This window comes from Capra hircus, chromosome 23, assembly GCF_001704415.2.
Source record: "Capra hircus breed San Clemente chromosome 23, ASM170441v1, whole genome shotgun sequence".
Classification (NCBI taxonomy): domain Eukaryota; kingdom Metazoa; phylum Chordata; class Mammalia; order Artiodactyla; family Bovidae; genus Capra; species Capra hircus.
Genome location: NC_030830.1, coordinates 37,008,913 through 37,025,394, shown reverse-complemented (window position 1 = coordinate 37,025,394; position 16,482 = coordinate 37,008,913). Strand labels below are relative to the sequence as shown.

General features: G+C 38.1%; 1 protein-coding gene and 1 non-coding gene across 2 annotated transcripts in view; one reads left to right on the top strand and one right to left on the bottom strand.

Moving 5' to 3' along the window:
- Positions 1-16,482, top strand: part of ZFAND3 (zinc finger AN1-type containing 3) — a 314,060-nt gene that overhangs the window by 29,936 nt on the left and 267,642 nt on the right. The window lies entirely within an intron of this gene.
- Positions 2,654-2,735, bottom strand: TRNAL-UAA. Its single transcript has one exon. It is a non-coding gene; the product is annotated as a tRNA-Leu (tRNA).

Below are 16,482 nucleotides of genomic sequence, written 5' to 3'. Positions count from 1 at the left end.
GGACCTTAGTCGGCAAAGTAATGTCTCTGCTCTTAAATATGCTATCTAGGTTGGTCATAACTTTTCTTCCAAGGAGTAAGCATCTTTTAATTTCATGGCTGCAGTCACCATCTGCAGTGATTTTGGAGCCCTCAAAAATAAAAGTCTGACACTAGGAGGGTTGCAAATATTTCCTCTCCTTTACAGATGAGTGGAGGGAGTCTGGAACTTGCTCAAGCTCTCTCCTCTAGAAAGAGGTGGAGCTAGAACTCAAGTCTAGTTATGTAAATGTCTGAGGCAATCCTGTAATTTTTGCTTGTGATTTTTAATCAGGTAGGTTCTGCTTTCCGAAGAAACAGTATCTGAAGATACAAAATATATTGAAAGATGATCATTGAATTCTGGGCTTTCCTATTTCTGGCAATATATTAACCAGAGATTTCTTTTTTTTACTTTCTGGCTATGCTGTGCAGAATGTGGAATCTTAGTTCCCTGACTAGGGATCGAGCCTGTGACCCCTGCAGTGGAAGCGTGGAGTCTTAACTGCTGGACCTCCAAGGAAGTCCCTACTAACCAGAGATTTAATCTGTAGTAGTTTGATTTATATTATCCAATGCAATATGGATCTTCCCTGGTGGCTCAGACGGTAAAATGTCTGCCTAAAATGCAGATAGACCCGGGTTCAATCCCTGGGTCGGGAAGATCCCCTGGAGAAGGAAATGGCAACCTACTCCAGTATTCTTGCCTGGAGAATCCCATGGACGGAGGAGCGTGGTCGCAGAGTCGGACAGGACTGAGTGACTTCATATACTGGATATGAAAGTTCCTGTTTATATTTCTTGCGTTTTGAGACTTTGCACAATTTAAAAGTTAACTCTTCTTAAAGTTATTTGTCCAAGTTAACAACTGCTAACAAAATCTCATCAGTTAGTTTCCTACTAGATAGAGTATTATTGTATTACATAATCAGAGCACTGTAGGCACAAAAAATGATTTGAGTGGCATTTTTTCAATTCTCTGTAGTATGGTGTGTAATTAGTACCATTCTGCATGCATAAGAGAGAAGTTAATCTATTATATACAAAGGATGGTTTAGGGAATAGGTTGACAAACTGCTGCTCAGAGCTACATCTAGCCAAAGAACTAAAATTTTTTATAAGAATCATTTTATGTTTTATGCTTATTGCAAAGAGAATAGTATTTCTGTGAATATTATATGAAATTCAAATTTCAGTGTCCATAAATAGTTTCATTGGCAGTCACCCTCATTCATTTACTTAACTGTTGACAGCTGCTTTCAAGCTCCGCTGGCAGAATTGAGTAGTTGTGACAGGGACCATGTGGTCTGACAGACCTGAAGTGTTTGCAGAAAAGGCTTGCCAGCCTGTGCCTTAGGGCGTCAGTGCTTAAGTCTGTCTTGCGGAACCTCAGTTGAGAAAGGGTAAGCTTACGAATGAAGACACCTGTTCGTTAAGAGTGTTTGTGTTCAAGAGGAGGAGTATGTGTATCACAGCTGCTTTCAGCATTTGATCCTTCTTTTAGTACTGGAGTGATATCCTTTGTCCCTTGGCTCTGACAATTATGGCCTGGATTGGGCACACAGGTTTTATTTTGTTCTAACATGCTGAGCTTGACTTATCCATTGTATTTGACACTTTGAAAAGCACTTTTTTTAATGGCTTACGTTGAGATTTGCTTTTGAGAAGCTACTAATTGGCAGTTCCAAACTGGACAGATTGAGGCCAGGTAAAGCCTGTAGGTGCCTGTCAGGCAGCAGTGAAGTTAAAAATCACCTGCTGTCAACACTAGGGAATTTTCCTATCATTTTCATTTTTTGAGTAAATGAAGGATCGTTAGATTTCTGAAGTTGTAGCACTGAATGAGGAAACTGGGTAGTTTGCCTCTGTGGAGTTCCCTTTGTTTCTGTAGCCTAATCATGAATTACTCTCTGCTAAGCTCTTTCTGGCTTTGGTTAGAAATATTTTTCTGGTAAGTTTTTAATTAGGAAATGCAGAAATAGAACTGCTTGAGTTGTCATAACTTGAACTTGCTGTGAAACTTTTAAACTGGAGAGGGTGCCAGTGAAGACTTGTTTGAAAAAATAGGGGAGGGATATGTTTCCTGCCTAAATTAATGCTGTTGGTTTTGTATTATATGAAGCTGAAGACAATTATAGATGGGGCTAATAAGGACTGTTGAGGAGAAAGCTATCGACTTCTTTCTTTAAACTTCTATTTTGTATGGAACTTTCGTAACTTAGATCTAATTTTGACAAGTGAGGTTCTTCAACATCATGTTTTCCTGTAGAGGTAGATCTTTAAATAAAAAAACCAACTCCAAAGTTTGACAGAAATCTTAAAACACATCAGTGAATAGTGTTTTATTATTCAGGTGCTGCGCTGTGCTTCGACACTCAGTCGTGTCTGACTCTTCGCAGCCCCATGGACTGTATGTAGCCTGCCAGGCTTCTCTGTCCGTGGGGATTGTCTGGGCAAGAACACTGGAGGATGTTGCCATGGCCTCCTCCAGGGGATCTTCCTGACCCAAGAGAGACCCTTGGGCGTCTCAGACCCTTCCTGACCCTGGTCTCCTGCATTGCAGGCAGATTCTTGGCCTTCTGAGCTACCAGGGAAGCCCAGGCGTTGTGTGACTTGAACAGGAAAGCGCTGAGAAGTGCTGTGAGCAGGGTTTGAACCTGCTTGGGGAGACCCCATGGGATCTTAAGTCCAAGGCCTTAACCACTGGACCATCACAGCTCTCTGTGCACTTTGCTTAATTAAGATTACTTTGGTTATAAGAAACAAGTCCATTAACATGATTTTAGTAAGGGGAAAGTTTATTTTAAGGCCATTCACTCAGTTCATTCAGTAAACATTTATTGAGTCAGATAGTCTGTGTCAGGCACTGTTCTAGATCTTCAAGAATACAGGGAAATCTCAACATTAATCAAAGAGCAAGCACCATTGTGTACCTAATAAACCTAGATTCAAGGAGGTGCTGAGGATCTTAATGGTAGGTTGTATCAGTCACATGAAAGACTTATTGAAATGCAGAAAAATAATTTGCATTTCTGACAAGTTCCCTGGTGACCACACTTGGAGAACTTTAATAAGTTCTTAGAGGGATTATCTAATTGATTCACCTCTGACAACATATGAATGTTGTCTAATTCCCTTTTGCCATCTGGGGTGTCTGATATCCATCCTTCATCTAAACAGGAATTTTTCTGGAGGGCAGTTACTCTTGAAGGACATGATGGCAGATACAGGCTGTGAACCGTGTCCAGTGAAACACAGAATGAACTCTGGCGGGTTGTGTGTTATAGTCATCTGTCTTCTCCTTTTTCCTACCTATCTGTTCTTATTCTTTGTTAAACTTCTAATTTTCTTTACAGAGTCTGAGTCAGTTTTGGAAGTTCTTTTGAAAGGGAGAGTGTATGATGTTCCAGCTTTCTACCCTTTTCTCTCTTGAGGTTTAACACAAAGAGAAACACATGTTAACTTCTCCCTTTTTGTCCAGAAGAGTCAGAACTTGAATTTTTTTTTAAACTTTTGGGAAAAAGTTGGAGACTTTCAGGCTATTAAAGTAGGTAGTACAGATCTGAAGTAGGATTGGGGTAGTAGGAAGTAGATAAGATAGAGTAGAAGAAACACAAAGAGATGAAAAATGTGTTAATGGAAAACAAACTTTAAGAATTAATGTCCTTGTAATTTTCCTGAAAAAACAGATGCTATAAAGAATGTCACGGCAGAGGTGAAACACAGTGCTGAAATAAAACAGCCAGCACAGTGGACCAGAAATGTCCAGGGAGAAGCCATTTGTGGCCTGAATGTGAATTATTTTAGGGTGATTGGAAAGGTTTTTGATAGGGAAATAAAGGTACCCAGTGAAGATTGTACTCAGGGGTAGTTTTGCCAGGAATGTAAAAAAGGAAAAGTCATTTCTTAGACTGGTTCTTTCCAAAGTGCTATTACCATGTTATTCAATTTTCACAAATAAATTGGATGTGTCTTATTTTTCCCCTTTTCACTGAGGGTGAAATTTAGTAGAGATTTAACTTGCTTAAAGAAAACCTAGGTTACTGAGTTCAGTGAGTCTAGACTTTAAAACCTCAATCTTACTCGTTATCTTTTTCCTTGGAAATGAGGTTCTTTTACTGTTTTCCCAGTCTTAGTTATATCTACGTAGCCGGAAGCCAGAGTCATCTTTGACCTTTATACCTCCTCCATTATTCACCAAACTGATCTTCTGCCTGTATCTTATATTTTTCTCTCCCTCTTTGCCATCACTGCCACAGTATGTCAGGCAGCCTCTGCTTCCTGTTTGGCCTGTTGTGTTTAAATGAAACTTCTTACTGGGTTCTGGTCTTTCTCTCATTCCATTAATTTATGATCTTTGGAAAACAGACCTGTTAATGTCATTTACGAACCAAAAGAACAGGATGAATGCTTACTGTTTGAGATGAAATTCAGAAACTCTGTAGTCTGACTTCAGACTATATTGTTTTACCTAACCACCTAATTTTATCCACATATACTTTGCATAAGCCACATAAAACTAATTGTTCCTTACTTATAGTAATCTCTGATCTCAAAGTGTTGTAGTATAATTATAAATGGATTTCATAATGACCCTGAATCTTAAAATACAGTTAAAATTTTCTTTGGTATTTTTATATTTTAGCTTAAGAGGGCAAGACAGTATATAAAATAAAGATAACTGTCCAAGAGAGTTAAAACTGGGGAGGATGGGGAACCACAGCTTGGTACTTATAAGGATAGGTTTTCAGCTGTTAGGAACAATTGGCTTCTTAGACTCCTCAGGTACTCAGGGATCTGACCAGTCAGTGTTTTACCGTAGTTGCCTAGTTCCTGCTTTGGCTCCTTTTGTAGCTTAATATATATTTTGCTTTGTTTGGGGCTTGTTGGTTAAACATGAATTCTTTAAAGCAGTATAGAAACGAGAAAAGATTATAGCATATACAGTATGTGTTATATGTAAGATGTCCAGTTTAGGCATCAAAAATAATTTTGTGATAATTTCTAAAGAATCATTAGAAATCTTTCTAAGCGTTACTTAAGAAGATCGCAAGCCCAATTTAACATGCTTCTCGACTTATCTTCTAGCTCTTGACAAAACTGGAATCAGGCTATGTGACCTTAGCAAGTCACGTGACTTCCCTGAGACTCAGTTTCCTTATCTCATGAAAGGGCTTAGACTAGGTAAGTGGTTCTTCACGGGTGGTGGGGAGGTTGAATTTGTCTCCTGGCGGACACGTGACAGTGTCTGGAGATATTTTTAGTTGTTATCACTTAGTGGAGAAGAGGTGCTAATGACATCAAGTGGGTAGAAGCCAAGAATACTGCTGAACATCCTACAGTATATAGGACACTGTGCAAAACAAGGGTTACCTGGAAGTGGTCCAGGTTTTGATCTGTTCCGTTCTGTGCTGTACAGATCTTCAAATTGGTCCCATATACCTCCAGATCAAAACCACACTCCTTTCCTTTTTTATCCCAGTGTGGTATCTTTATTACCTCACGAACGTATCTTGCTTTCCAGACTTCTTGCCTTCTCATTTTCTCTCTTCCTGGAATGTCTTTCTGCCTCCTACTTGTCGTATATGGTTGATCCATGAATAACATGGGTTTGAATTGCTCAGGTCTGTTTATATGCAGATTTTTTTTTCGGTAGTAAATACTACAGTATTACATAAACTCTGGTTGATTGAATCTGCAGATGCAGATGACTGACTATAAGTTATACATAGATTTTTGATGGCATGAAGAGTTAGTGCTCCTGACTCCATATTGTTCCAGGGTCAACTGCAGGTATACTGTCTCTAAAGACATAAATTTTTGTTTTCCCTTAACATTTGGTGTTAATTTAAACTAAATCATAGTTCTTTAATTTCACATGTTTCTTTGTGTACTGTATTTCTAAACTTTGAAGTTTCTCAGAGGGTGTCCTCTCTCTGCTTTTAATCTTTTCTCCACTGTAGATATCTTTGATGATTTGGTTCTTTTCAAACCCTGGTGGGCTTAGGAAAAAAAAAAAGAGTAAAAGAGTTGTGAGAAGTTGATTGTGATTGGTGCACTTCTAGGTCATAATTTCTGTTTTGATGTGGTCTGAATATTTCACTTCATTTTGTATGATCAGAAATGCTCCAGCTTAGAATTAAGGGATTTAGTGTGAGTTGGTTCATTCATATCACTCTAAATTTAACACCTGAAAGTGAGGCTTACATTGGTAAGATCCGTGTGAAGAGAGGACTGGGTAAGGTCGCATCATGGGAGACTGGCTTGAGGTGGAGTTCCATGACAGGTGGGCACAGGGGCCACAAGAGAGCAGGGATGGGGGAGGGGCACAAACTAAAGGACAATCTAAAGGTAAGAAGGTGAGCTGCCTATTTAAAAAATGTGCCGAGGAGTATTCCTGAGCTTCAGGAAAGCTGGATTTTTAAAAACTTCTGTTTCTTGCTGTTGTATAGCTTGAACCCTGGATTTTGTTACCTAGGTCAGTAATCCTATCACTAGAATTCAGTAATAATATGGTTAAGTAATCTTTCTGGGATAATCTAGGACCTTTAACCATACTTACAACTTTGCTTTTAAGGGAAAGGGAGGAGTTCTGAGTTCCAAACATTGGTTTTGTACTCTAGAAGGGAACTTATGGTATATAAAATTTGCTAAAACAATACATTTTATAAGTCTGTTTTGTTTCCAAGTTTTTGCTTGTGAGCAGTGTCATATGTACAAGAAGTAGGAAGAAAATACTAAAACCTCTAAGACTCTAAAGTGTATAGTTAGAAACTTGGATAACTAAGTAGATTGCATAAAAATTACTGCCAAAATAAATTATTGAGGGGAAAAGCAAATCTTATAACGTCTGTTGTATTTTTGATGACAAAAGTAATATATGTTCAGGATAGAAAATTCAAACACACAAAAATAAGGCTTTTGTCTTGCTTTGCCATTTATGGTGGCCTAACCCACCAGACAGGGAGAAACCAACATGCAAAATATTTTTCTGAATGTGCCGTCTTTAGGGAGACATAAGTTCAGGTAAAAAGCGCATATATTGATTTAATTTAAAAATATAGTGGAGGGACATATTAGGGCATGATTATATTAGATTGGTGCAAACATAATTGTGGTTTTGGACTGTGAATTTTAAATCATTATGACTAGGCTCAAACACACCTTTATTCATCAAAATAGGAATCATTGCAATCAACACATTTTTTGCCAATAAGTTTGTTTATTCCTGTAGCATAAAAATCCGTGCTTTGAGATTCAACAAACTCTTGGAAAGCATTTTCTGCCTCCTGCTGGTTGTGGAAGCGTTTTTCCCTACAAAAGTTGAAATGCTTCAAGAAGGGGTAGTCTGTTGGTCATATGAGTGTGGTGGATGAGACAAAACTTGGTAGCCCAGTCCTTTCAAATTTTGAAGTGTTGGTTGTGTGATGTGTAGTCGAGCATTGTCATGGAGAATTGGGCCCATTCTGTCGACCAACACTAACTGCAGGTTTTGTAGTTTTTGGTGCATCTCATCGATTTGCTGAGCCTGCTTCTCAGATGTAACGGTTTCGTCAGGATTCAGAAAGCTGTAGTGTATCAGACAGGCAGCAGACCACCAAACAGTGACCGTGACCTTTTTTTGGTGGAAGTTTGGCTTTGGGAAGTGCTTTGGAGCTGCTTCTCAGTCCAACCACTGAGCTGGTGGTTGCCAGTTGTATGTCAACTTTTTATCATACGTCACAATCCGATCAAGAAGTGGTTCATTATTGCCGTGTAGAATAAGAGAAGATGACACTTAAGAACAATGATTTTTTTTGATTTTTGGTCAGCTCATGAGGCACCCACTTATTGAGCTTTTTCATCTTTCCAGTTTGCTTCCAATGCCGCATGACTGTAGAATAGTCCATGTTGAGTTCTTCAGCAGCTTCTTGTGTAGTTTCAAGAGGGTCAGCTTTGACAGTTGCTCTCAGTCAGTCATTGCAAGCTTCTAATGGCCGGCCGCTACGCTCCTCATCTTCAAGGCTCTCGTCTCCTTGGCAGAACTTCTTGAACCACCACTGTACTGTACCTTCATTAGCAGTTTCTGGGACAAACGTGTTTTTGTAGCGAGTTGTTTCTGCTGCTTTATGACCCATTTTGAATTTGAATAAAAAACCGCTGGAATTTGCTTTTTGTCTAACATCATTTCCATAGACTAAAATAAATATAAACAGCAAGTAATAAGTCAATAACAAAAAATAAAACAAGAAATGCTCATTAAAATGATGTATAACATAACCATATTTAAGAATGTATTCCAGTATCAAACAGCAAAGTTCAATAGTTCAAAACCTCAGTTACTTTTGTACCAACCAAGGAGATCCAGCCAATCCATTCTGAAGGAGACCAGCCCTGGGATTTCTTTGGAGGGAATGATGCTGAAGCACTTTGGCCACCTCATGCGAAGAGTTGACTCATTGGAAAAGACTCTGATGCTGGGAGGGATTGGGGGCAGGAGGAGAAGGGGACGACAGAGGATGAGATGGCTGGATGGCATCACTGACTCGATGGACGTGAATCTGAGTGAAATCTGGGAGTTGGTGATGGACAGGGAGGCCTGGCGTGCTGCGATTCATGGGGTCACAAAGAGTCGGACACGACTGAGCAACTGAACTGAATATAGTAGTTAAGAGAAGATTCTGGAATCAATTTTTCTGTTACAGTCCTGACTGATCTTGGGCAGTGTCTGTGTTCTCATGTATAAAATACAGGTATTGCTAATATTAATAATGAGACTTTATAGATTAAGCTTAAATTACAAAAAATTTTATTTCTTATTTCTCCTTTTTACCTGTGAGGACTGGGCTGGCTTAAAATTGTATCAGTTATGGTTGTTTGTACTGATCTGAAGCCTCTGCAGTTCTCTATATTTTGGTCTAAAAAACATAAAACCAATAAATTTAGTAATAAGAGCAGTTTAGAAGGCAAGCTGTTAGAAGTTTGAGGTTCACAAGAGAGATACAATAATTCTTTGGTGAGGCATTTGGGATCTTGCTTGATTGTGATGTGTGTGTATTGTGATTGTGATTGTATTGTAATGTGATTGTGAATGTAAATATGTATTTATTCTTCTAAGTTTTTCTTGATCCTCTCTGATGTTAACTTTTTCTTATACCTGTTGTCTGTTTATATGTCTTTGGAAAAATGTACTCAGTTCCTCTGCTCATTTTTTAGTTGGATTGTTTGCTTTTTTGCTGTTATGAGTTCTTTATGTTTTAGATATTAACCCTTATAAGATACATGATTTGTAAATGTTTTCTCCCATTTGTAGGTTGCCTTTTCAATCTGTTGATTTCTTTGGCTGTGCAGATGTTTTTTAATTTACGTCCTACTTATTTAATGTTTTGCCGTTGGTGTCAGATCCAACACATCGTTGTCAAAGCTGATGTCGTGGAGCTTACCCCCGTGTTTTCTTCTTGGAGTTATATGGTTTCATGTTCTGTGTTGAGAGTTGTTAATCCATTTTGAGTGGGTTTTCTGCATCTGTTGAAATGATCATATGGTTTTATCCTTCATTTTGTTGTTTTGTGTCACACTGATTAATGAGTGGATATTGAAACATCCTTGCATCCTTGGACTAAACCCCACTTAACTGTGGTGTATGATCCTTTTAATAATAGTGTTAAATTTGATTTGCTATTTTTTTTTTAAGAATTTTTACATCTATGGTCATTAGGGATATTGGTTTATAGTTCTTTTGTACTCTCCTTGCCTGGTTTTGTTATCAGGTGATGCTGGCTCTATAAAAAGAATTTGGAAGTATTCCCTCCACTTCTGTTTTTTTGGAAGGGTTTGAGAAGGATTGGTATTAATTCTTTTGAAAATTTTTGGTAGAATTCACAAGTGAAGCCATTTGTGCCTGGACTTTTGTTTGTTGGGAGGATTTTGATTACTGATGCTACAGTCCATGGGGTTGCAAAGAGTCGGATGCAACTGAGCAGCTGAACTGAACAGTTGTTTTTTTTTTACCGGTGATTGGTTTGTTCAGCCTTTTCTATCTTCATGACTCATTTTGTTAGGTTGTGTGTTTCTAAGAATTTTTCTAGTTGTCCAGTGTGTTGGCATATAATTGTCCATGTATCTATTACTAAAAAATATTTTTGTGTCTATGGAAGCAGGTTAACCACATTTCCAATACCATGTTCTAGCCCTGCTTTAGAAAGACATCATGTTGTGATGCAAAGAGTTATGCCTTTGGAGCGAGAAAGTCCTAAGTTTACATCTTTTTCCCACCACTTATTAGCTTTGTAAGACAGACTCTCTCTACATCTTAATTTTTTTCATTGTAGAGTAAGCATGTTTCCTCCATTTCAGAAACGTTGTGTTAGGGATCAAATATGTGAGTCTGAGTGAACTCTGGGAGTTGGTGATGGACAGGGAGGCCTGGCGTGCTGCGATTCGTGGGGTCGCAGAGTTGGACACTACTGAGCAACTGAACTGAAGATAACATATATGGAAGTACTTTTTAAGTAGAACAGAGAAAATTTGGGTATTACATTTTGTATACATTATTGTATTACATTACAGTATTACATTTTGTCTCAGTCCTTTTTTAAAAATTAAGAAAAATTTTATTGTTTATTTTTTGGTTGTGCTGGATCTTTGTTGCCGTGCAGACTTCTCTCTTTGCGGCATGTGGCCTTCTCACCGTGGTGGGCTCTCTTGTCGTGTAGCGCGCCCCCTTGCATGTGCGCTCCGTAGTTTCAGCTCCTGGGCTCTTGAACACAGGCCCAGTAGTTGTGCATGGGCTTAGTTGTGCTGGGGCACGAGGGATCCTCCCAGATCAGGGGCGTCTCGTGCATTGGCAGACGGATTCTTCACCACTGAGCCACCAGGGTCCTTTTTAATAAAGACAATCATGACTCACTTTCACCTAGAGCAAGTTTTATCTGAGTAGTCTGTGTTTGGCAATTTGAACTTAACTTTCAGTGTTTCCTCTTGTTGATCCTCTTGTAAGTTCTCCATATCGTTTGTAACTGTGCTCATCTGTAACTGTCAACAGATACTGTGATGTTCCTTAAACTGCATCTCAGAAATATATAATCTAGGGCCCTAGCTATTTTCTGATGAATCTTATGGTCACAGACTAAAAATGAGGTTTGCTTTTGGGGAGGGTCCCAAAAGATGATGCTTTGGGATGAACAGTAGATGAAGACTAAATTGATAGATGGTCACTGCAATTATAATTTGCCATGCACACGTCCATGGGGTCGCCGAGAGTCGGACATGACTGAGCGACTTTCACTGCTGGGATTATGAGACTGGCCTTGTACTTCAGTTTGGGTCATGTTTCAGAAAGTAGCAACTTTTCTCCACTGTCATTTGACTTTTCATTAATATTGATTTTTCTGGCTTCAAAAAGGATGTGTGTTTACATTTTATTTGTTTGGAATGTACCTCTATATCCCAAAAGAAGTTGAGGTAAGTAGTGACAGTTTTATGGAGTATTTCCATTTATATGATGTGAAAATAATACTATAAAATATTATAAATACATGGGCACTGGTGACTCTTGTGATTAATATTCAGAAGTTTAATTAGATTTTCCACAGTTTAAAAATTTGTTAGCCTTATTTGACTAGTTAATGAGCTTCCTCTTCCCCTGCTGGCTGACTTTTTAGAAATACAGTGAATTAGGGGGAAAAAAAATACTAATTCTGAGCTGAGAATATCTGTTAAATTTTATACTCTTGTAGAAGTGGCTAATGTTAGAGGTGTCATTTGGGTAAGGAATTGATTGCATTATGTCTTTTTCCTTGTTTGTAACTTGTTTCCAGTGGTATTTAACGCTCAGGGTGATACTCATTTAGCATTTCTTCTAAAAAGGTAGACTAGATTTTAGTTATAGCATGTGTCATAAATTTTCTTTTTTGTGTTCTCGAAAGCCACCTCAGCTACCTTTTCTGACCAGAACAACTTGTGGTTTGTGTGCCTTTAATTGGTGGTTTATTTATATGGCATTTATTTACTGAATATTGTTTAGTATCTATTAAAGCCCCAATAGGCGTTGAGGTGAACATAAGATGAGATGATACTCCATGAAAGCTTGGAGCTTTTTCTCTCCTTGAGATCTATACTGTATGCCTTTGAAATATTAAATAAAATCTAGAGCAGTGTCTCATTAAATAGAATGATGAATGCTATTAGATATTAAATACATTTGAATATTAAAGATTAGGAAGGCCATTGTTGTGTTAAAGATAAGGCAGGCATCAGAATGACTTAAAAGATTCTGAAGAAGGGATATAGTTCAGATAGCAGAAACGGGGATGTGAAGGACAGGCCTTCCATGACAAGAGGCTTGAGTAGGATGTTAGCATGATTTATTTAGGGTACAGTGGAAGGCACCACCCCAACATCTTTACACTTCAGTTGATTTAATCCTTAGGTTAATCCTCTGATGTGGTGTGATTCTGTATTTCACAGATAAAGTAAGAAAGACTTAGAGGGGTTAAAACTATTGTTAACATCTCCATTTACAAGTCACGGAAGTGCTAGGTTTTTATTCTGTATATGTCTGGGTGCGGATAGAAACCTGTGCTGCTCTGGCTATAACTAAAAGGGCCATGTAGCCTAGGTATTATGTGTGATTTTCACATTCCAGAATTTACTTACAAATACTTCTTAGTTGGCATTAAGTATGGGTAACGAGCTTTATTTTAAAATTTCACTGTTTTTAGTGCTTGCTAAAATTTTGACCTGTTGGTAGTAGGGATAGAAATATGTTCCGTGAGTTCTGCTCTGCATGCATGCTCTTTCCCTGCCAGGGGGTTGGTAGAAAAGGGAAAATTGAAACATGGCACTGCTTCCTGTTTAGTTTGGATCTGGCCTCAGTATTGTTTTTTAAAAATGCACTCAAGAAGAGAATGACATAAGAAAACTTTCTGAGTTAAATTTTATTCTGTAAGGTATACTTTGACTTTTTAACAGTGATCTGTTTGGTGTTATTGTTGAAAAGCTTTAGTTTTCACAGATTTTCCATCTGGTTTAACCAAATTGATTTAGCAAACATATTTTCAAATGGTTACTCATGGCTTTGATTATAAAAATTGCCAAGGCTAGGCATCCACCTATTTTGCAAGACAAGCCGGACAGTTCCAGACAAGTGGCCTTTGGACCATTTGTTGACGTCTGTCAGGTCAAATCGTTTTTGTTCAGAAATGGGTGGATGGATTGGGTTGACAGCATACACTAAGCTGCTTGAGTGTGGGGCATTCTCTGTATCATTGAGGACTTAGTTAGAGACATTTATTCTTTCCCTAAAGGTCGTTTAAGGGTAAAGGTTTTATCAAATTTATATGGCTGATGAAACATACCATGATTAATTAAGATTAGTGACAACTTTAAAGCTGTTTTTGAATTTAAATAAAAAATTAAATAGGACTTTTGCTTTGAGGCCTGACTCTATCTACATAAAGGGAAATTGCCTATACAAGTGAACGCAACCATTTGCATTCAAATGGTATAGGCAATTTCCCTTTATGTTCTTACCAGATAACTTTCTCCATAATTGCACACTTATCTGGGGATCTAAGACAAGCAGTATGATAGTTTCTTAATTAAACATGAGAACTGTTAAATAGTTACCATGATTCTACATGGGAAGGTTTATAGATTTTCCTGCAGGATTCTTATTCCCTGTGGAATGTGATGAAGAATGGTTAGGAGAAGGGATATAGCATATTGTCAAGAGTATTATATCTGTGTGGAACGACCTTTAAAAAAAAACCCTGAGATATAATTGACATAATGACTTAATATATGTTTATATTGTGAAATGATCACTGCAATAAGCTCCCCATCCATTACCATAGTGACAATAATTTTTTTCCCCTTGTGATGAGATCTTTCAAGATGTGTTCTCTTAGCAGCTTTTGAAGTATACAGTACTGTGTAGTTACCTGTAGTCTCCATGCTGTACATTACATCCCCAGGACCTGTCTTAAACTGGAAGTTTATACCTTCTAACCACCTTCGCCACCTGTTTCATGTGCTGCCCACCCCCTCCTCTGGCAACCACTAGTCTCTTCTTCCTATCTGAGTTTTTTTTTTAACTTTCCACATATAAGTGATGTCATAAAGTATTTGTCTCTCTCTCTCTGGCATATTTCACTTAGCATAATGCCCTTAAAGGCCAGTACATGGTGTGTCAAATAACAGATATGCCTTCTTTCTCATGGCTGAATAATATTCCATTGTATCTGTGAAACACTTCCTGTATCCATTCATCCATTTATACAGATTTAGGTTGTTTCCATGTCCTGGTAATTATTAATAATGCTGCAGTGAATGTGGGGGTGCAGATATGTTTGTAAGATAGTTATTTTATTTCCTTGAGATAAATACCCAGAAGTGGAATTGCTGTTTCACATGGTAGTTAAATTTTTGATTTTTTGAGTAACCTCCATACTGTTTGCACAGTGGCTGCACCAGTTTACATTAGCACCAACCATGCTCACTGGTTGAACAGCCTTTTTGGTGTGAAGGCCAATTCAAGAAAATTAAAAATACACGTATGTACAATAAGACTTCTCAACATTTTCATATATATATAATTTTTTCTCTGTTGAAATTATGCTTTTTAAACCCAGGTAATAAAACAGTATCTGTAATTGCAAATAAGCATTGTCTTAGGTTTTTTTTTAAACTGAAGAATTTCCCTTTTTGATAAAAATTTAGAAACTGTGTGTTTGACGTGAATTGTAAAATACCTGTAGTGGTTTATCTTTTAACACATTTTAGTGAAATGGAACTTTATGGCTTGGGGATGTGGTTTGAACAGTTTTGAGTGAAGAAAGTAAATTGGCCTTATAATTCAGTTCAGAATTTAAAGGTTCTGAGGAGACAGGAGTTGCCATTGGGAATGGAAAGCAAGGTTGAATAGGAATGGCTCACAAATATTGTGGTTTTTCGTGTTTGAGGGTGGCTCAGATGGTAACGCATCTGCCTGCAATGCGGGAGACCCAGGTTTGATCCCTAGGTCGGGAAGATTCTCTGGAGAAGGAAATGGCAACCCACTCCAGTATTCTTGCCTGGAAAATTCCATAGTGGAGGAGTCTGGTGGGCTACAGCCCATGGGGTGGTAAAGAGTCGGACACGACTGAGTGACTTCACTTAATGGGTGCCAAAATGACTTCTCTGTGCAGACTGTGAAACTGGGAGTTGGGTTTTCATCCTGAAGTCTTCTGAATCTTTGACTACTTTACTCGATTTCTGGTCTGTTCCTTAGTGCCAAAAATCTCTAGTGGCTGCTCCTACCTGCTTTTTACTTTAACCTTGAGACAGCAGCAGCTCTGCCCACCCGATGCTGATAGTGAGACAGTTGATTGGAATTATTCAGCTAGAGACGAGCTTTACAAAAAATGTTTGTTAGAAGGTGATTGGTTGGGATTATCATTCTTTGAACATTTTAAATTTCTTCTTGAAATTAGGCTTGAGGGTGATTTTGTGAAGTTAGGAATATTAGTCTGTAGTTTGCTCAGTGTTGTTACATGATGTTGTACTTGTTCAGTTGCTAAGTTGTGTCCACCTCTCTACAACCCGGTGAACTGTAGCATGTCTGGCTCCCCTGTCCTTTAGTATCTCCCAGAGTTTGCTCAAACTCATATGTCTGTTGAGTTGGTGATGCCATCCAACTATTTAATCCTCTGTCGCCCCCTTCTCCTGCTCTCAATCTTTTCCAGGATTTAGGGTCTTTTTCAGTCAGTTAGTTGGCTCTTTGCATCACGTGGCCAAAGTATTGGAACTTCAGCTTCAACATCGATCCTTCCAATGAATATTCAAGTGGTACTTGAGGGAGTTTGAAATTAATTTGATAATCTCTCCTTTCTTTTTTCTTAGATAATTAATAAGAAAAAATTATATTTTAAAAGAGCTTTTTATTTTTAAAGACATTATTTGAACATTTCTGAATTCTTATTGGAATTAAAGTGTGAAGTTATCCATAAAGTAGTCATGGCTTATGCATAAAGTAATCATGACAAAGCTATTTTGTTGATTTCTTGATTAAAAATTTAGGTCACCCACTGGTTTTTATAGGACACTCCCAAAGATTGTTAAAAGGAGATGTTTTGAGTACAGACGTATCTGAGACGATGGCGTAGTCTACTTCGTAGTGCATTATATGGTGACCTTTGAATTTTCTGTTACTTGGAGAAGAGAGGTCTTTATTTTTACTTCAGTCACAATAAACTCAGTGAGAGATACTTCATGGTCAACAGTAGTAAGATCAGATAAGAAATTCACCTGAGCCTTTTAGGAACTTGTGTATGAAGGGCACTGTGCTATCATGAAATACTTGGGCTCTTTTATAAGGGCCTGGGACATTCACACAGAAGAGGACTCCTGTGGAGAAGGAGAAGGCTTATTTGTGGAGAGGGCTTATTTTATCTTAATTGTTTAATGTTTTTCCTAGGCAGATGACTTGAAGTCAAATGTTCACCTT